Here is a 21,806-nt window from a genome sequence, read left to right as displayed (position 1 = left end):
ATGTAGGAGGGCTAGTGCAGGTAGGTTTATAGGGTGTGCTCAGTTACTTTTTACTTGGTTCTACAGTCACTTCCAATTGATTGATGGAATTGTTTGTCGAGTTTTCTTTGAGAACTACTCCCCAATGAAAGATATAGTAGCTTCATCCAGAAAAGTGGATATGCCGGAAGAGAATTGGATAGCATTACTTCGGAATCTTTAGTCGGAGGATGTTGAGTGGAGAGCTCCATAGATGGTTCCTGGTGAGATACTTTATCGATGCGGCAGCTTTGATTGCGTTCCCCTATTAGGAATTTGGGGTGCCATTGGTTATGCCCCTTTACTCGTGCTGAGGCAACATGGATTGAAACAGTTCGTACCAGCGACTCTTGGGTTGGCTCAAAGTAAGTTTGTATACAGAGGAGCCGATTACAAGAGGAAGGTTAGCGAGGTTTCTAGTGCTTGGAACAAGACTTGTCGATTGAAGGGAGTGGCCATTAATCCTACTACAACATCGGAATATGTCAAGTGGAGGAATAGAAGGATTAACGATAATGTCCCTATGACAAAAATGGAGGAAGTTTGACCAATGGAGGAATATCTACAAGTGATACCCTCGGAGCTTAATATCATGAAGCAAGAATTTAAGAGAAAAAATTTGGAACTCGGAAAGAAGATAGAAAAGCTTGAGGAGGAGAAGATGTACCTGAGTCTAGATGTTGACCTGCAAAAGAAGGAGGTTGAAAAAGTTAGGAAGGAAAAGAGGAAGATTGAGGAAGACCGAGATGATTTAAAAGAGGAGTATAAGAAGGCACAAGTATCTTTAAAGCGAGTGGAGTGGTAGAAAGAAGTTCAAGAGGAAAGAGCTAGAGCTGAGTATTGGGAGAGGAAGTTCCAAGAGATGCGGTCACAGAATTTGGCATTAAAGAAAGAGAATAAAGGGTTGAAGACTAAGGTAACTGAGCTTGGAAGATCCCTTCGTCGGCACCGAAACCATGATCCTACAGTCGAGTTAAAGGAACTAAAAAGTAAGGTTGAAGATTCGGAAGTGGCATTGTATGATGGTGAACTTCAGATTGAGCAGCTCGAGGCGCAAGAAGATTGTATAAAAGGAGAGCTCCATCAAGTTAAATGTCAAGTCAGAGATAGGGATTACATTATTGGGGAGGCTATAGCCCAGATCCGAGAGATTGCTGAATATGTTCGAGACTTAACAGTACGAGCTGATGCGTTGAGTATGATGTATGAGTCAGTGTCTGATAAAGGTCGAGAGTTAGCCCTTTTATTAGATAAAGTTAGAACTTTGGTCATTAGGGCAAAGGCGCATATGTAATCCATTTATATGTAAAGATATTCTTTTTCTAAATAAAATTTTCTAAATGAGATTGAATCGAGATCGATGCCTTTTTGCATTCATGCATTTGCATTACATCACATCATATGCATTCAAAGTTATAGAAATACCCTAATTAGTTAAAGTTTACTTCCAAAGGTAGAAAAGAAAATTTGGAAATCACACATCCTTACGACACTCGCACTAAAACTAAGAGTATGGATCAAAGGTTCGAACAATTGCAAAAAGATATGCAAGACCAATTGCAAGAGCAATTGGCCAAAATGCAGAATGACATGAGAGAGCAAATGCTAGAGGCTTAGAGGAATATGATGGCTGAAATGGTTCAGCTGCTAAGGGCCACTGATAAAGGGAAAGCTCCCGTGGCTATCACTGTAAGGCCTTAACATGGGCCGGTTGATGCTGTAATCCCCGTGAATTTCCCATTAGGGTCGAGAAATAATTTAGGCGATAGCCCGATCAACCCTATCACTCCTAACCTGGATATGATGGAGAAGGAAAGAATGGTAACTGAATCCTCAAAACAGTTGGAGGATCGTTGCAAGTGGTTGGAGGAGAAGTTTAGGGTTTTGGAAGGCACTGACAATCATCATATTGATGCCAAAAACTTAAGTTTGGTCCCAGACTTGGTGCTTCCTCACAAATTTAAGATGCCGGAGTTTGAAAAGTACAACAGGACTACTTGCCCAGAGGCACACATAACAATGTTTTGTAGGAGAATGACTGGGTATGTGAACAATGATCAACTATTGATCCATTGTTTTCAAGATAGCTTAGTAAGAGTAGCGGCTAGGTGGTACAATCAGTTGAGCCGTGCAAGAATCGGTTCATGGAGAGATCTTACACAAGCCTTCATGCAACAGTACAACCATGTGACTGATATGACGCCGGACAGGATCACACTTCAAAACATGGAGAAAAAGCCTAATGACAGTTTTAGGTAATACGCACAACGATAGAGGGAAGTGGCAATGCAAGTACAACCACCACTGTTAGAAAAGGAGACCACCATGTTGTTTATCAACACTTTGAAAGCGCCGTTCATCACTCACATGATTGGAAGCACCATGAAAAGTTTCGCGGATATAGTTATGGCAGGAGAGATGATTGAGAACGCCATAAGGGGTGGTAAAATTGAGGGGGAAACGGCTAAAAGATCAGCCCCAAGGAGAAAGGACAACAAGGTGAATAACATGAATAGTTTCAACTCGAGGGTAATCACAGTTGGTCAACCCAAAGTAGCCGCGGTCGGGCAACAAAGTACTCAAAGACAGGAATCGGGCACAAGACAGAATTCGGAAAGGATGCAATTCACGCCTATCCCTGTGATGTATCGTGAGCTTTATCAAAGTTTATACGATGCACATGCTATTGCTCCATTTCACTTGAAACCGCTACAGCCACCATACCTCAAATGGTATGATGCAAATGCTAAATACGAATATCATGCGGGAATACCGGGGCATTCGATTGAAAACTGCACCGGATTCAAAAAGGCTGTGGAGAGGCTTATCAAGATAGGGGTTGTGAAATTTGACAGTACCCATAATGCTGAAAATCCATTACCAGATCATGGCAATTAAGGAGTGAATGCCATTGATGAAACTAGGGAAGAAAGAGTCAAGGAAGATGTTGCTAAGGTGAAGACACCCATGAAAGTAATATGGAAGGAGATGGTGAAGAGAGGTATGTTGACCTCTGGAAAAGGTAGAGAAAGAATGGGGAACTATTGTGAATTCCATGGAGAGGTGGGTCATATGATCCAAAATTGTGAAGAGTTCAAGGAAATGGTGCAAGGCTTTATGGTTAACAAAGAGCCACAGATTTTTTAGGGTAGTTCTTGCAAAAGACAAATATGTGTGCTGGAAAATCAACAACAAGGAAACAGCCGACCAAGAATTATTATTTCCTTACCGAGGAATAATGAAGTGGGGGCGCAAATCGGGCCCAAGGTCGTCATCCATAAACCTACTCCTTTCTCTTACAAGGATGACAAGAGGATGCCATGGAGCTATGACTGCAGTGTAACAGTACCTGAGGGGGAGAGTATAGCCAGTGCATCTAGGGGCGTGCAAAATGAAGGTTCCCATACACGAAGTGGGAAGCGCTATGATGAGGGGGCATCAGAGTGGAGCAGTGAAAACAAAGGATATTGACGTTGAAAAGAAGAAAGAGGTTGAAGTGCCTATCAAGGAGCCAGTAAAGGAGGAGGAGGCTAAGGAGTTTCTAAAGTTCCTTAAGCATAGCGAGTATAGTGTGGTCGAGCAGTTGCATAGGCAGCCAGTACGTATATCAGTATTAGCCCTACTTTGGAGCTTTGAGGTGCATCGGGATGCATTATTGAAGGTACTTAACGAAACATATGTCACCCACGACATATCCGTTAACAAGCTAGACCGGTTGGTGAATAACATTAGTGCTGAAAATTTCATCTACTTCAATGATGATGAAATTCCACTTAGGGGCATAGGGTCAACCAGGGCCTTGCACATCACTACTCGGTGCAAGGGATACACGCTTCTAAGTGTTCTCGTTGATAACGGGTCAGCTTTGAACGTCCTTCCATTATCCACATTGAACAGATTACCCATTGACAGTTCGCATATGAAAACATGTCACAATGTGGTAAGAGCCTTCGATGGAACCGAAAGGAAAGTGATGGGACGAATTGACATCCCTTTGGAAATAGGGCCAAATACATATGAAGTTGATTTCTTGGTGATGGATATCAAGCCCTCCTATAATTGTTTATTGGGGAGACCATGGATACACTCGGCAGGAGCGGTGCCATCCTCATTGCACCAAAAATTGAAGTTAATGACAGATGGACGGTTAATAACCATCAATGCGAAGGAGGACATTATAGCAGCAGTCACCAGCAAGGCCCCTTATGTTGAGGCGAATGAAGAAGCTATTGAGTGTTCTTTCCGCTCTTTAAAAATCATCAATGCAACTTTCATTTTGGAAGGAAGTGAGGTGCCGGTACCCAAAATGTCTACAGCCACAAGGATGGTGTGACAGCCCAAAATTGACCCTAGTCGGGAAGTGGTTTCGGGACCACAAAACCGAGTCATAAAAATAATTGATTTCCATATTCTATGCTTATTATGTGTGTACATGAGTATGTGGAAGTTTCATTCTCCAATTTTGCCAATTGCATGAGAAATTATTAAATAGGGATTGATATGAGACATGGTGAAAATATGATAGGCTAATTTAAAATGGTCTATTAATGCATGTTGTGAAAATGATGGGTTTGCATGTCAAATTACCCAAAATTTGAGCTAGTGGTTGGCCATGCTATGGGTGGAAACATGTTGGGAACATGTTGGCCTAGTGAGGTATGTAGGAAAAAAATAAAATAAGGAGTATGGGTAATAAAGAAAGGAAAAACAAAAAAATGAGTGGTTGTTTCCCCCCCCCATTGCCGTGAGCTAAAGAAAAGAAAGGAGAAAATTTTGTTCATCCTTTTTCATCTTCATTTAGCCGAAACTAGAAAGAAAAACAAAGAAAAAAAATGCTCATCCTTTGGTTCATCCTTGGCCAAAAATTTTAAGGAGGAAGGAAGAAGAAAGGTTGAAGAGGTTCGGCCATGCATGTAGCTAGGCTAAGGTATGTTTGATGATGTTCCATGAGATGCATGCATGTTTTAGTTGTTAGCTTGAGTTCTACCTAGCCCATGGTCTAAATCTTGCTATGTGATGGAAATGACACTCGGCCATGGATGCATCATTCTTGGTTGATGTTTGATGTTGTGGTGATGAGGCATGAAGATGAGTTAAGATTCGGCCTAGGTGGAGTTTGTGTTAATGCCATTGCATGCTAAATATGAAGCTTGTTAATGATGCATGTGATGGTGGCTTGATGATTCTTGAACCTCCTTTTTAGCATTTTTGAGTGAGCACATATGTCCATTGGTTGCTAAATGGAGAAGAATCGGCTAGCAAGTTGTGTGCTAAGGCCGAATATAACTTTTGCATGTTAATGGGCAATGCATGTGTTAAATTGATGGAAAGGGAGAGGATGCTTTACTAGTGTGTATATGTGTGTATTAGCCAAGTTTTGAACTTGAAACAAAAGTATGTTTAGTCAATACAAGTGACCATACTTATAGAATGTATTAAGTGTTGAAATCGGCCCCAAAATAGACATGCATATTCGGCCAAGGGGGAAAAATTAGCTAAAATGTTGAGTTTGATTCATGATTCCGTACATATGTGACTTTAATGTCTAATGTATAAATATGGGCTAAGTGCCTTGTGTTTCTCTTTTCGATGCTCAAATGATTAAATCAATTTATATGTTTAATTAAGCTCAAGAGCAAAGGGGAACTAAATCCGATAAAGGGATGGAAAAAGTGGTCGAATAGCTATCGGAATCGTTCGACAACACCCGAGGTAAGTTCTTGAGTAAGAGAGCTTAAATTAAGATTTGATTAGATCATGTTTTAAGCAAATCAAAATCATGCTCTTTGTGTGTGGCTATTGAGCCGAAATCACAAGAATGATAAGTGTCTTGTGTTTGAGTTTTGCTAACGAAAATGAAACACGAATGTGCCATGATTTATTGTTAAATGTGCATGGTTATTTGAATGTTGTCCGGGCTAAGTCCCGAAGGCTTGTGCTAAGTGACAATATCCGGACTAAGATCCGAAGGCATTTGTGCGAGATACTAATTCCGGGCTAAGCCCGAAGGCATTTGTGCGAGATACTAATTCCGGGCTAAGCCCGAAGGCATTTGTGCGAGTTACTAAATCCGGGTTAAGTCCCGAAGGCATTTGTGCGAATTACTATAACCGGGCTATGTCCCGAAGGCATTTGAACGAGGAGCTATATCCGGTTAAATTCCGAAGGTACGTGATTTGGGAATGAATGAACTTGCTGTAAAATTCCAGTTAATACTCTCGAAACATCCCAACATTGAGGTATGTTTCGTATGTGCTTGAATTTAGTTGAGCCCTTACAAATAAGTATTCGCTCAGTTGATAAACGAGCTACCGGCCTTTGGCTGAGTTGATCTTTTGTGTATGTACATAAGGGTTGATAATGTGAAGCAAGTACGATATCGTAAATTTGTGCATATGAAATTATCCGTTTAGCTATATGAATGCTATACTTTTGTTGTGCTGGAATTCCTTGCTCAAAACTTACTAAGCATAAATTGCTTACTCCGTTTCATTGCTCCTCTGTTTTATAGATTTGGTTCTCCAGCTATCGGACTCGGGATCTTGAGGTCAAAGTCACCCACACTATCAAAGCCCCCTTTTGGTACAATTTTGGTTGAACTTCGAAATGGCATGTATAGGACTACCCGTTTGTTGTGGGTCGTGGACCCTTTGGACTTGTATAAATTTTGGATAGCCATGCGAAAATGGCTTATATGTGTTTGAGTATATTGTTATAATCATTTGGTGTGGATATGCTTGACAAGGATTGGCCATGGGGATGGTTAATCACTTTCATAAATTGTGCTATTTATGCAAAAAGGGCTAGTTGAATCATGGAAACCATGAAATAGGTAAAGTCTACCTTAAAGGCAGATGCTGACAGCAGCAGTGATGTAGATTTGGAAAATCACTAAAAATATTAGGAAGGGAATTAAATAGTGAATAAATTATGTAAACAAACCTTGATGAATCTACTTTCATAGGAAAGTAACGAAACAATCATACGGATAGTATGTTAAGAGATATTCAGGTTCTCGTGAGACAGGGCCAGAACGGTTTCTGGATTTCCTGTTCCGACTTTGGAAATTCATTACAAATTAACCAGAGATAATTAGGAGTCATACCATATATGGATAGATTCCTCTCTGAGTCTAGTTTCTATATAAACAAACGGCATCAGTATTGGAGCCCTGTACAAGGAGATATCCAAGTCGTAATGCGCAAAGGTCAGGGTAGTCGATCCCTGTGACATGGGAGACTTTGACTAATAAACTGTACTAATTGGCCCGACCAAAAATTCTAGAAAAAAATATATAGATGGGAATTTGAGTCTAGTTTCAGGGAAAAATCACGAAACTGATTTTCGAGTTGTGAAACTCAAGATATGATTTTTAAAGCGACTAGTACGCAGATTGGCAGTGTCTGAGAAATATTTTTATAAGGGGTTTAAAGTGTGTTAACACCTCGTGTTCGACTCCGGTGTCGGTCTCGGGTTCGGGGTGTTACATTTGATTGGTATCAGAGCTACGGTTTAGTCGATTCTAGGACTACCGTAATGCGTTGGGTCTAGCTATACATGCCATTTTATGTGATTACTTGATAGTGTGGTGATTTCTGACAATTGTAAATGTGTTTATTTATAGTAATGGATCCTGATCCCGACCGAGAGGTAGCTGATGATCTTGAGAGTGTAGCGCTTGCTCCCGCACAAGGGACAGCGCCGGCGGACTCTCAACCTAATGCTAGTAACCCGAATGAGGAAGCTAGACAAGCTTTCTATAGCGTGATGAATGATTGGTTCAACCAATACATTCGAACTAATACGGCTGTTCCACAACCTCCATTCCCGACTAATACCACCCCCGCACCTACAATACCTCCGGTAAGTGACCAAATAAGGTCAAATAAGCCCCCAGTTGACAGAATCCGAAAACATGGGGCTACTGAATTTAAGGCTACGGATAGCGACGATGCCGAGCAAGCTAAATTTTGGTTGGACAACACTATCCGGGTACTCGACGAGCTATCTTGTACACCCGATGAATGCCTAAAGTGTACTATCTCCTTGCTACGCAATTCTGCCTACTATTGGTGGAGTACTCTGACTTCTGTTGTGGCCCGAGAGCAAGTAACTTGGGAGTTTTTCCAAACTGAGTTTCGGAAAAAGTATATCAGTCAGAGATTTGTTGATCAAAAACGGAAGGAATTTCTTGAGCTTAAGCAAGGTTCTATGTCAGTTACTGATTACGAGCGAAAATTTGTTAGACTTAGTAGATACGCTCGGGAATGTGTTTCGTCCGAGGCTATTATGTGTAAACACTTCGAGGATGGGCTGAATGAAGATATAAAAATGTTCGTTGGCGTTCTTGAAATACGAGAATTCGTAGTACTTGTCGAGCGAGCTTGTAAAGCCGAAGAGCTTAGAAAAGAAAAACAAAAAGTTGATGAGGGAACTGGAGAGTTTCGTAAAAGATCCTCGGGAAAGTCTCTTCAACAGGCATCGAAGAAATTTCGAGATGATGTGGGCTGGTCGAGAGGCACTTCGGGCCTTTTTAGACGAGATCGTGATCGACCCCCTATGGGTACACGAGGCACTTCGGTCGCCAGTGTTGGGGATGAACGTCGAGACAGAACGAAATGTCGATATTGCGGTAAATGGCATTCGGGGAGTTGTAGATTCCCTGACCGCTCCTATTACAAGTGCGGATCAGTTGACCACTTCATTAAAGATTGCCCGAGGTTGTCTGAACAGAATGTAAATCAGAGTGGGAAACCGGGTGCTACCACTGCTCGAGGTAGACCATCTGAAAATACGGGCAATGCTGGTGGTGGTCAGAGAGGATCTAGAGATGCTACGACCAGATCCGAGGCTCGTGCGCCTGCTAGAGCTTATGCTATACGTGCCCGCGAGGATGCTTCTTCGCCTGATGTTATTACCGGTACTTTTACTCTCTTGGATACTAATGTAATTGCTTTGATTGACCCCGGTTCTACTCATTCTTACATATGTGAAACCTTAGCATCCAGTAAGACTTTACCTATTGAGTCTACTGAGTTCGTAATTCGGGTGTCAAATCCCTTGGGTCGTTACGTGCTGGTCGACAAAGTGTGTAAGAAATGTCCCCTAGAAATTCGAGGTTCCTGTTTTTCGGCGGACTTGATGCTTTTGCCGTTTGATGAATTTGATGTTATTCTTGGTTTGGATTGGTTGACCGCGCATGATGCGGTTGTGAATTGCAAAAGCAAGACTATTGATTTGAGGTGCGCAAATAACGAAGTAATCCGAGTTGAGTCTACGGACTTGGAGGAGATGCCAGCTGTAATATCAGCAATGTTGGCCCAGAAATATGTAAGAAAAGGGTGCGAAGCATACCTTGCGTATGTACTGGATGACAAAGAATTAGACAAGAAACCCGAATATGTGCCGGTGGTTTGTGAATACCCGGATGTTTTTCCTGAAGAATTGCCTGGTTTACCACCTGTTCGGGAGGTAGAGTTTGGTATTGAGCTTGTACCTAGGACTACGCCGATTTCGATAGCTCCGTATCGTATGGCACCAACCGAGTTAAAAGAGTTGAAAGCTCAGTTGCAAGAATTGACGGATAGAGGTTTTGCTCGACCAAGTTTCTCACCTTGGGGTGCACCAGTATTGTTCGTAAAAAAGAAGGACGGAACCATGAGGTTGTGCATTGACTATCGTCAACTGAATAAAGTGACGATAAAGAACAAATATCCGTTACCGCGTATCGATGATTTGTTCGACCAACTGAAGGGAGCCTCAGTGTTCTCAAAAATAGATTTGAGATCGGGCTATTATCAGTTGCGAATTCGAGATTCGGACATACCCAAAACTGCCTTCAGGACGAGATATGGTCACTACGAGTTCTTAGTGATGCCATTTGGGCTCACTAATGCCCCTGCGGTATTTATGGATTTGATGAATCGGATCTTCAGACCATATTTGGATCGGTTCATAGTTGTGTTCATTGATGACATCTTGGTCTATTCAAGAGATGAGACCGAACAAGCTGAACACCTGAGACTGGTGTTGAAAATTTTGCGGGATAAGCAATTATATGCTAAGTTCAGTAAGTGTGAGTTCTGGTTAAGAGAGGTTAGCTTCTTGGGTCATGTGGTATCCGCATCGGGTATTCGAATTGACCCGAGCAAAATTTCAGCCATACTTAACTGGAAGCCTCCAAGAAATATTACCGAAGTTCGGAGCTTTTTGGGGCTCGCCGGTTATTACCGACGATTTGTCAAAGGTTTCTCGATGATAGCCACACCAATGACGAAGCTACTTCAAAAGGATGTTAAGTTCGAATGGACGGAGAAATGTCAGAAAAGCTTTGATCAACTAAAAACTTATTTGACTGAAGCTCCAATTTTAGTGCAATCCGAATCAGGCAAAGAGTTTGTCATTTATAGTGACGCATCCCTACTTGGGTTGGGTTGCGTATTGATGCAAGAAGGTCGAGTTGTGGCCTATGCGTCGAGACAATTAAAGCCACATGAGAAAAATTATTCGACCCATGATCTTGAACTAGCTGCCATCGTATTTGCTTTAAAAATATGGCGACATTACTTATTTGGTGAAAAGTGCCATGTATTTTCGGATCACAAAAGTCTCAAAAATTTGATGACTCAAAGAGACTTAAATCTGCGACAAAGACGTTGGCTTGAGTTGTTGAAAGATTACGAGCTTGTCATTGATTACCACCCGGGAAAGGCTAATGTGGTTGCGGACGCCTTAAGCCGGAAATCATTGTTTGCTTTACAAGCGATGAATGTGCACTTGTCTGTTCTACCCGACAATGTGTTAATAGCTGAATTAAAAGCCAAACCATTATTGACTCATCAAATTCGTGAAGCTCAGAAAGTCGATGATGAATTGGTTGCAAAACGGGCTGAGTGTGTTCCGAACAAGGAATCGGAGTTTCAAATTGATGATGATGATGATTGTTTGAGGTTCGGAAGTCGTTTGTGTGTTCCAAGGAATTCAGAACTCATTTCGATGATTCTGAACGAAGCCCATTGTAGCCGAATGTCAATTCACCCGGGGGGTACGAAAATGTACAACGATTTGAAACGTCGATTTTGGTGGCATGGTATGAAACGAGACATCTCCGACTTTGTTTCGAGATGTTTAATATGTCAACAAGTGAAAGCAGAACATCAAGTGCCTTCAGGATTACTTCAGCCGATCATGATACCCGAGTGGAAATGGGATCGAGTCACAATGGACTTTGTGTCCGGACTGCCATTGTCAACAAGTAAGAAGGATGCGATTTGGGTTGTTGTCGATAGACTGACTAAGTCGGCTCACTTTATCCCCGTGTTTATGGATTTTTCATTGGATAGACTAGCTGAATTGTACGTTTCTCAGATTGTGAGATTACACGGGGTACCTATTTCTATCGTGTCGGATAGAGATCTGAGATTCACCTCACGATTTTGGAAGAAATTGCAAGAAGCTTTGGGTACCAAGCTGTATTTTAGCACTGCTTTTCACCCCCAAACCGATGGTCAATCTGAGCGAATAATTCAGATACTTGAGGATATGTTGAGATGTTGCATCCTCGAGTTCAGTGGTTCATGGGAACGGTATTTACCTTTGATTGAATTCGCTTACAACAATAGTTTTCAATCAAGTATTAAGATGGCACCTTACGAGGCTTTGTACGGTCGTAAATGCCGTACACCATTGTTTTGGACCGAGCTCGGTGAAAGTAAAATTTTCGGAGTTGATTTGATTAAGGATGCCGAACAGAAAGTAAAGGTAATCCGTGAAAGTCTGAAAGCAGCCACAGATCGTCAAAAAAATTGTATGCGGATTTGAAAAGAAAGGACATTGAATATCAGGTGGGAGATAAAGTGTTCCTTAAAGTTTCGCCTTGGAAAAAGGTACTCAGGTTTGGCCGTAAGGGCAAGTTGAGCCCGAGATTCATTGGGCCGTACGAAATCTCCGAACGAGTTGGTCCGGTTGCGTATAGATTGATTTTGCCCCCCTGATCTTGAAAAGATTCACGACGTCTTTCATGTTTCGATGCTTCGACGCTATCGATCTGATCCATCGCATATAATTAGCCCATCAGAGGTTGAAATTCAAGCCGATATGAGTTATGAAAAAGAACCGATGCGTGTCCTAGCTCGTGAAGTGAAAGAGTTGCGAAACAAAAGGGTTCCGTTAGTTAAGGTGTTATGGCTCAAACACGGGATCGAGAAACCTACTTGGGAAACCGAGAGCTCGATGAAAGAACGATACCCAAACCTATTTACCGGTAAGATTTTCGGGGACGAAAATTTCTTAAGTGGGGGAGAGTTGTGACAGCCCAAAATTGACCCTAGTCGGGAAGTGGTTTCGGGACCACAAAACCGAGTCATAAAAATAATTGATTTCCATATTCTATGCTTATTATGTGTGTACATGAGTATGTGGAAGTTTCATTCTCCAATTTTGCCAATTGCATGAGAAATTATTAAATAGGGATTGATATGAGACATGGTGAAAATATGATAGGCTAATTTAAAATGGTCTATTAATGCATGTTGTGAAAATGATGGGTTTGCATGTCAAATTACCCAAAATTTGAGCTAGTGGTTGGCCATGCTATGGGTGGAAACACGTTGGGAACATGTTGGCCTAGTGAGGTATGTAGGAAAAAAATAAAATAAGGAGTATGGGTAATAAAGAAAGGAAAAACAAAAAAATGAGTGGTTGTTCCCCCCCATTGCCGTGAGCTAAAGAAAAGAAAGGAGAAAATTTTGTTCATCCTTTTTCATCTTCATTTAGCCGAAACTAGAAAGAAAAACAAAGAAAAAAAATGCTCATCCTTTGGTTCATCCTTGGCCAAAAATTTTAAGGAGGAAGGAAGAAGAAAGGTTGAAGAGGTTCGGCCATACATGTAGCTAGGCTAAGGTATGTTTGATGATGTTCCATGAGATGCATGCATGTTTTAGTTGTTAGCTTGAGTTCTACCTAGCCCATGGTCTAAATCTTGCTATGTGATGGAAATGACACTCGGCCATGGATGCATCATTCTTGGTTGATGTTTGATGTTGTGGTGATGAGGCATGAAGATGAGTTAAGATTCGGCCTAGGTGGAGTTTGTGTTAATGCCATTGCATGCTAAATATGAAGCTTGTTAATGAGGCATGTGATGGTGGCTTGATGATTCTTGAACCTCCTTTTTAGCATTTTTGAGTGAGCACATATGTGCATTGGTTGCTAAAATAATCGGCTAGCAAGTTGTGTGCTAAGGCCGAATATAACTTTTGCATGTTAATGAGCAATGCATGTGTTAAATTGATGGAAAGGGAGAGGATGCTTTACTAGTGTGTATATGTGTGTATTAGCCAAGTTTTGAACTTGAAACAAAAGGGTGTTTAGTCAATACAAGTGACCATACTTGTAGAATGTATTAAGTGTTGAAATCGGCCCCAAAATAGACATGCATATTCGGCCAAGGGGGAAAAATTAGCTAAAATGTTGAGTTTGATTCATGATTCCGTACATATGTGACTTTAATGTCTAATGTATAAATATGGGCTAAGTGCCTTGTGTTCCTCTTTTCGATGCTCAAATGATTAAATCAATTTATTTGTTTAATTAAGCTCAAGAGCAAAGGGGAACTAAATCCGATAAAGGGAAGGAAAAAGTGGTCGAATAGCTATCGGAATCGTTCGACAACACCCGAGGTAAGTTCTTGAGTAAGAGAGCTTAAATTAAGATTTGATTAGATCATGTTTTAAGCAAATCAAAATCATGCTCTTTGTGTGTGGCTATTGAGCCGAAATCACAAGAATGATAAGTGTCTTGTGTTTGAGTTTTGCTAACGAAAATGAAACACGAATGTGCCATGATTTATTGTTAAATGTGCATGGTTATTTGAATGTTGTCCGGGCTAAGTCCCGAAGGCTTGTGCTAAGTGACAATATCCGGACTAAGATCCGAAGGCATTTGTGCGAGATACTAATTCCGGGCTAAGCCCGAAGGCATTTGTGCGAGATACTAATTCCGGGCTAAGCCCGAAGGCATTTGTGCGAGTTACTAAATCCGGGCTAAGTCCCGAAGGCATTTGTGTGAATTACTATAACCGGGCTATGTCCCGAAGGCATTTGAACGAGGAGCTATATCCGGTTAAATTCCGAAGGTACGTAATTTGGGAATGAATGAACTTGCTGTAAAATTCCAGTTAATACTCTCGAAACATCCCAACATTGAGGTATGTTTCGTATGTGCTTGAATTTAGTTGAGCCCTTACAAATAAGTATTCGCTCAGTTGATAAACGAGCTACCGGCCTTTGGCTGAGTTGATCTTTTGTGTATGTACATAAGGGTTGATAATGTGAAGCAAGTACGATATCGTAAATTTGTGCATATGAAATTATCCGTTTAGCTATATGAATGCTATACTTTTGTTGTGCTGGAATTCCTTGCTCAAAACTTACTAAGCATAAATTGCTTACTCCGTTTCATTGCTCCTCTGTTTTATAGATTTGGTTCTCCAGCTATCGGACTCGGGATCTTGAGGTCAAAGTTGCCCACACTATCAAAGCCCCTTTTGGTACAATTTTGGTTGAACTTCGAAATGGCATGTATAGGACTACCCGTTTGTTGTGGGTCGTGGACCCTTTGGACTTGTATAAATTTTGGATAGCCATGCGAAAATGGCTTATATGTGTTTGAGTATATTGTTATAATCATTTGGTGTGGATATGCTTGACAAGGATTGGCCATGGGGATGGTTAATCACTTTCATAAATTGTGCTATTTATGCAAAAAGGGCTAGTTGAATCATGGAAACCATGAAATAGGTAAAGTCTACCTTAAAGGCAGATGCTGACAGCAGCAGTGATGTAGATTTGGAAAATCACTAAAAATAGTAGGAAGGGAATTAAATAGTGAATAAATTATGTAAACAAACCTTGATGAATCTACTTTCATAGGAAAGTAACGAAACAATCATACGGATAGTATGTTAAGAGATATTCAGGTTCTCGTGAGACAGGGCCAGAACGGTTTCTGGATTTCCTGTTCCGACTTTGGAAATTCATTACAAATTAACCAGAGATAATTAGGAGCCATACCATATATGGATAGAGTCCTATCTGAGTATAGTTTCTATATAAATGAACGGCATCAGTATTGGAGCCCTGTACAAGGAGATATCCAAGTCGTAATGCGCAAAGGTCAGGGTAGTCGATCCCTGTAACATGGGAGACTTTTACTAATAAACTGTACTAATTGGCCCGACCAAAAATTCTAGAAAAAAATATGTAGATGGGCATATGAGTCTAGTTTCAGGGAAAAATCACGAAACTAATTTTTGAGTTGTGAAACTCAAGATATGATTTTTAAAGCGACTAGTACGCAGATTGGCAGTGTCTGAGAAATATTTTTATAAGGGGTTTAAAGTCTGTTAACACCTCGTGTTCGACTCCGGTGTCGGTCTCGGGTTCGGGGTGTTACAGATGGCCTTGCAATTGATGATGGGGAAGGGAGTATTACCAGGAAAAGGACTAGAAAGACAGTTGCAAAGAGGGGTTCAAATCCCAAAACTGATTGAGAAGAAAGATCGCTTTGGTTTGGGCTTCAAGCCAGACCATAAGCACCGGAGGCAAGAGATTGAGAAGCGCCAAGTGAAAAGAAAGGCGCGTTTGAACGGAGGAGAAGTAGAGTGGGAACCGATGATATTCCCATCTATATCCAAATCCTTTAAGTTAGGAGGGTTACTGGTAGAAGAAAGTCATCAAATTAATGCTGTACACAATGAGGGATTGGAGTAAAGAAGCCTCGAGGGCATTCGCCCTTACGAACTGGGGAGCTCTCTGAACAATTAGACTGCGGATGACCTTCCTGTAGTCTTTAGGAATTTTTCAGAGTAATTCTCGAAACATGCTTGTTACTTTAGGTCCTAGGAGTAGTAAGATTACGTTTGTGAAAAAAGGCTTATGATCATCTATTATTATTTTAATAAAACATAACTTTATTATCAATTTGGACGAATATAATTTCTTTTTATCAATCAATATTTCGTTAAACTTTTGCAATTCTCATTCTTTCATTCGTAGCACATAAACGATCATTCTTAGATTCATTCATTCTTTGTATATTCTTTCATACCCCCATAGGTCCCTAGATATCAATGATATGAGCACTGATACCGCAACTCTTGATTTCTCTTGCGAGCAAGACATGTGTTTAGAGGAATCTCAGGATTTTGAAGATGTTCAAGATTGTGATGTGTCTCCAGATCTGTTAAGAATGGTAAAACAAGAGGAAAAACGAATTATCCCGGATGAGAAAAAGGTAATAGAAAATGCAGCCCTAGAGGAAGGGAAGGAGTTGAAAATTGGAACACTGATTACCGGGGACACTAGGCATGGTCTGGTTTAGTTGCTTCGAGAGTTCAAGGATATCTTCGCATGGTCATATCAAGATATGCCTGGATTGAGTATCGACATTGTAGTACATCATCTTCCGATAAGACAGGATTGCAAACCAGTCCAACAGAAGTTGCGGAGAATGCGGTCAGACATTGTTCTAAAAATAAAAGATGAGGTTAAGAAGCAGTTTGATGCAGGATTCTTACAAGAGGTCAAGTACTCCGAATGGGTAGCTAATGTTGTGCCGGTCCCTAAGAAGGATGGGAAGGTACGAATGTGTGTTGATTACAGAGATCTGAATAAAGCTAGCCCAAAAGACAACTTTCCTTTGCCATACATCGACACTTTGGTAGACAACACGGCGGGACATTCGTTGTTTTCCTTCATGGATGGTTTCTTGAGGTACAATCAGATAAAGATGCATCTAGAGGACACGGATAAAACCACCTTCATAACCTTGTGGGGCACTTTTTGCTACAAAGTAATGCCGTTTGGACTGAAGAACGCATGGGGCAACCTACCAGCGGGCCATGGTGAACTTGTTTCACGACATGATGCATAAGGACATTGAAGTATATATTGATGACATGATTGCTAAGTCCCAAACAGATAAAGAGCATATTGAAGTTTTGAGAAGACTATTCTTGAGGTTGAGAAAGTTTTAGTTGAGGCTCAATCCTGCAAAGTGCACCTTCGGAGCTAGATCGGGAAAGCTATTGGGTTTCGTAGTCAGTGAAAAGGGAATAGAAGTTGATTCAGACAAAGTCAAAGCAATACGAGAATTTCCTCCACAACAAACTCAAAAAGAAGTTCGAGGATTCGTAGGAAGGTTGAATTACATCGCTAGGTTCATTTCACAGCTAACTGAGAAATGTGATCCTATCTTTCGCCTCCTCAGAAAGCACAATCAAGGTACTTGGGATGAGGAGTGTCAGAATGCTTTTGAAAAGGTCAAGCAGTATTTGTTGAATGCTCCGGTATTATCTCCACCTAGCCCAGATAAACCGTTAATACTGTACTTGTCAGTGTTCAGTAATTCTATGGGATGTGTGCTTGGTCAACATGACGAGTCAAGGAAAAAGGAGAAGGCAATTTATTATCTCAGTAAGAAATTCACTGACTGTGAAATGAGATATCCACCAATTGAAAAGTTGTGCTGTGCGCTGATTTGGACAACTCGGAGATTAAGACAGTACATGTTATACCATACCACTTGGCTCATCCCAAAGCTTGATCCATTGAAATACATAATGGAGTCAACGGCTCTAAATGGGAGAATGGCGAGATGGTAAATTTTGCTTTCAAAGTTTGATATAGTCTACATAAGTCAGAAGTTTATAAAAGGAAGTGCGGTAGCAGACTTCTTGGCCAGTAGGGCTCTAGAGGATTATGAGCCATTGAACTTTGATTTTCCAAATGAGGAGTTAATGTGTATAGCAACGACCGAAGATTCTCCTTGGAAGCTAAATTTTTATGAGGCTTCTAATGCAGTCAAAAATAGAATTGGGGCAGTCTTGGTATCCCCAAATGGCGATTATTACCCGTTCACATGCAAGTTGGACTTTGATTGCACAAATAATATAGATGAGTATGAAACATGCATCATGGGACTTCAAGCAGCTATAGAGCGAGGTATAAAAACCCTAGAAGTATATGGAGATTCTGCGTTGGTAATTTATCAGCTTAGAGGTGAATGGGAGACAAGGGACCCTAAATTGATCAATTATCGAAAGGTAGTTTTAGGGTTACTTGAGGAGTTCGATGACATCACCTTCAATTATCTCCCACGAGACGAAAATCAGATGGCAGATGCTTTAGCAACCTTGGCCTCAATGATTAAGGCGAATAAAGAGGAAGAGATGAGACCAATTCAAATGAGTGTCTACGAGGCTCCAGCTCATTGTTGTAACATTGAGAAGGAAGAAAAGGACGATAACCCTTGGTATCAGGATATATTATGATATGTGAGAGATCGTAAATACCCTGAACGGGGATATCCTGTACAAGAGAAGGAAAGACCAAGTACTTTTGAGATGTGTCGATGCTGTGGAAGCTAAGCTAATTTTAGAAGAAGTTCATGAAGGTGTATGTGGGACGCATGCAAATGGGTTCACGATGGCAAGGCAAATCATGAGGTTTGGTTATTATTGGGCCACTATGGAAAGGGACTGTATCAACTATACCAAGAAATGCCATAAGTGTCAGATTTATGGGAACAAAATTCATTTACCACCTTCACCTTTGCAAGTTATGACTTCTCCATAGCCCTTCTCCATGTGGGGCATAGATGTCATTGGACCAATATCACCGAAAGCTTCGCATGGACATCGATTTATCTTGAAGAAGAAGATCATTTGTCGGTATGGAATGCCTGAGAAGATCATATCCGACAATGCATTGAACTTAAACAATAAAATGATAGCAAAGGTTTACGACCAGTTCAAGATCAAGCATCACAATTCTTCTCCCTATCGTCCAAAAATGAATGGGGCAGTGGAGGCCGCCAACAAGAACATTAAGAAAATAGTGGGGAAGATGACTGAGACCTATAGAGATTGGCATGAGAAGTTATCGTTTGCACTCCTGGCCTATCGAACATCTGTCAGAACCTTTACTGGGGCAACCCCATTCTCGTTAGTTTATAGGATAGAAGCAGTGTTACCTATTGAAGTAGAAATATCTTCTCTTTGAATTTTGATGGAGATAAGGTTAGATGAAGTTGAATGGGTTCAATCCCGATATGACCAATTGAACTTGATTGAGGAAAAGAGGCTAAGAGCCATTCGACATGGTCAGATATATCAGAAGCGAATGATGCGAGCTTATGATAAGAAAGTTCGACCAAGAAAGTTCCACGAGGGAGACCTTGTACTGTAAAAGATCCTTCCTATTCAAAAAGACTTTAGGGCGAAATGGATGTCGAATTGGGAGGGGCCGTATGTCGTGAAGAAAGCTTTCTCTGGTGGTGCATTGATCTTAACGAAAATGGATGGGAAAATTTTACCCAACCCAATGAACTTAGACTCAGTTAAAAAATACTTTGTCTAAAGGAGAAGAGAATCCAAGGTGAAAACCCACAAAGGGCACTTTGAGGTTTCGAAAATCAAAAGAAAACAAAAAATAGAAAATAAAAAAAAAAGAGAAAAATGGAGAGGCCAAGGTGAAAACCTGCAAAAGGCGTCTTGTGACCAAAAGGGTTTCGAGTTGAAAACCTGAAAGGGCGACTCAAATTTTGAAGCATCCAGTAATCTTACTCAACAAAGAATGAAGAACGTTGCATACTGGGGCATCGACAGAGTACTTTGAATCTTCTAAACACATGCCTTCATGAAGTTGATATATAAGCGCTCAAGCGGCGATATCTAGGGCATCTAATTTTTGGCCTGTTTGCTATCTTTAAATTTTTTTTCTTCTCAAAGATAGGCTTTCAGATTAATTTCCTTTGTATCTTTTTCGATAATTCATTCAAATCCAATTATTCTTAGAGATTTATTTATCTTCCATTATTCTTTAAGTATGTTGCATTGAAATAATGATAGATGAACTAAATATGTTCACAAACGAAGTTTTGTGCATTACTCTGGAATTTCTAGATAATACAAGAAACTAAAACAGGACAATTGTTCAAGAAATTCACATAAGTAAAGGATGAAGGAACTCGAGGAATTTCTTTCTTCCAGTCCAAAAGGAAAATGGACAAAACCAACGATTCAATTCTAAGGAAAGATTATCTTACAGACATCCTCAGTGGATCGTAGCATTTGAGGAAGGGTACAGGACTACAGGTTGAGCAAGAATAATACTTTGAGAAAAATGAAGGAATGAGTGGTGACGTCTAGGATAGGGGTCATGTTCACAACATTTTGCATCATAACATGTTTAATTAGGAACATTCGACTCACTTCGATCATAGCATCCTAATCATTAGGCATAATCATTCTACAGGTTATCAAAGACGACGCGCCTTAATCCCCTAAGCAGTAGGGTAATAGACTGCAGCATAGCAGATCTGGCTGAAGCAAGATCCAAGATGGTTTGACATCCTTGTGCTTACAAGGAACAAATTGAAGACATAGCTGATTTGGCTTTCACGTGCTTACGATGAAGCAAATCTAAGATGATTTGGCATATCTGTATTGCCAGAGAACAAATCGAAGTTTGGTGTCTCCATATTCGACGGAGGGCAGACACATAGCAGATCTAACCTTCAGATGATTAGACTGAAGTAGATCCAAGATGGTTTGGTATCCTTGTGCTCACAAGGAGCAAATCGAAGACATAGCTGATTTGGTTTTCGCATGCTTACGCTGAAGCAAATCTAATATGATTTGGCATCTTTGTATTGTCAGAAAATAAATCGAAGAAGTAGATTTGGCGTCTCTGTGTTCGGCAGAGAGCAGATCGAAGATATCAACATGACAGTCATAAGTTTACTAGAAGTAGATTGAAGACCATGATTTGATAAGACAGGTCAAATTTCGTCTTTCTAAATCTTTGCTCGATTCCCGTCACACAGCAATGAGCAAAGATGGGCAGCTGTAGTAGCCCAAATGTGACAGGGCTGAAAACAGAATAAAAGAATTAAATAAATAAGTTTATTTATTTATTTAAAATTTCCATTTAAAAGTCCATATATAGAGCCCAAAAAAAATTAACCCGTAGGCCCAATATTTAAAACCTTCAAAACCAAATCCCACTACCCGTGTACCCAAATGCACCCGTAATCCAAACCTAAACCAGACCCATTACAGTAGACCCAAACAGACCCACCTAATACCAATAAACTCGAAGGCCCAAACAGTAGGGGCCTAAATGACTTTCAGATAGGGTTAGAAACCCTAACTCTCTTTCTCCTCGAGCCGCAAAGGATTCTAGAAGCTTCAGGAGCCTCAAACGTCATGTCCAATAAGTGCCCTTTCGTTTCACGAAACTCTAGAACTTTTGGGCAGCGTTTGTTAGCCTCATGTCAAGGCTCCATCAGCGCCACGACTTTCTCCTTGACCTCAGCTACTGGATGTCGCGCCACCATCGGCGCGCAAACAACGCCGAGATCGTCGCCATCATCAGCACGTCACGCCTCAGTCTTGTCTCGCCACCGAGATCCTCGCGCTGACCTGCAAACAAAGGAAAGAAATCGCGACAGACAAAGAACAAATATGGAAAGAAAGAACACAGTATACAGATTAAACAAATATGGAAAGAAATCAAGGATTTCTTTCCAAAATATGTAATAGACTGAGGTTATAAAGCCTTTTTGCTTGATTTCTTTCCAAAATATGTAATAGACTGAGGTTATAAAGCCTTTTTCTTTGATCTATAAAGGGATACACACACACAGAGAAAAGGATTATTGTACACCAAATATTTTTTTTTTTTGCAATAAGACGTCAGAAAGATTTCACGAGAAAGAAAAGGTGA

This window comes from Gossypium hirsutum, chromosome A03 (genome assembly GCF_007990345.1).
Source record: "Gossypium hirsutum isolate 1008001.06 chromosome A03, Gossypium_hirsutum_v2.1, whole genome shotgun sequence".
In the NCBI taxonomy this organism is placed as follows: Eukaryota; Viridiplantae; Streptophyta; class Magnoliopsida; order Malvales; family Malvaceae; genus Gossypium; species Gossypium hirsutum.
The sequence above is the reverse complement of the archived record's forward strand: the minus strand, read 5'-3'. Positions refer to the sequence as shown.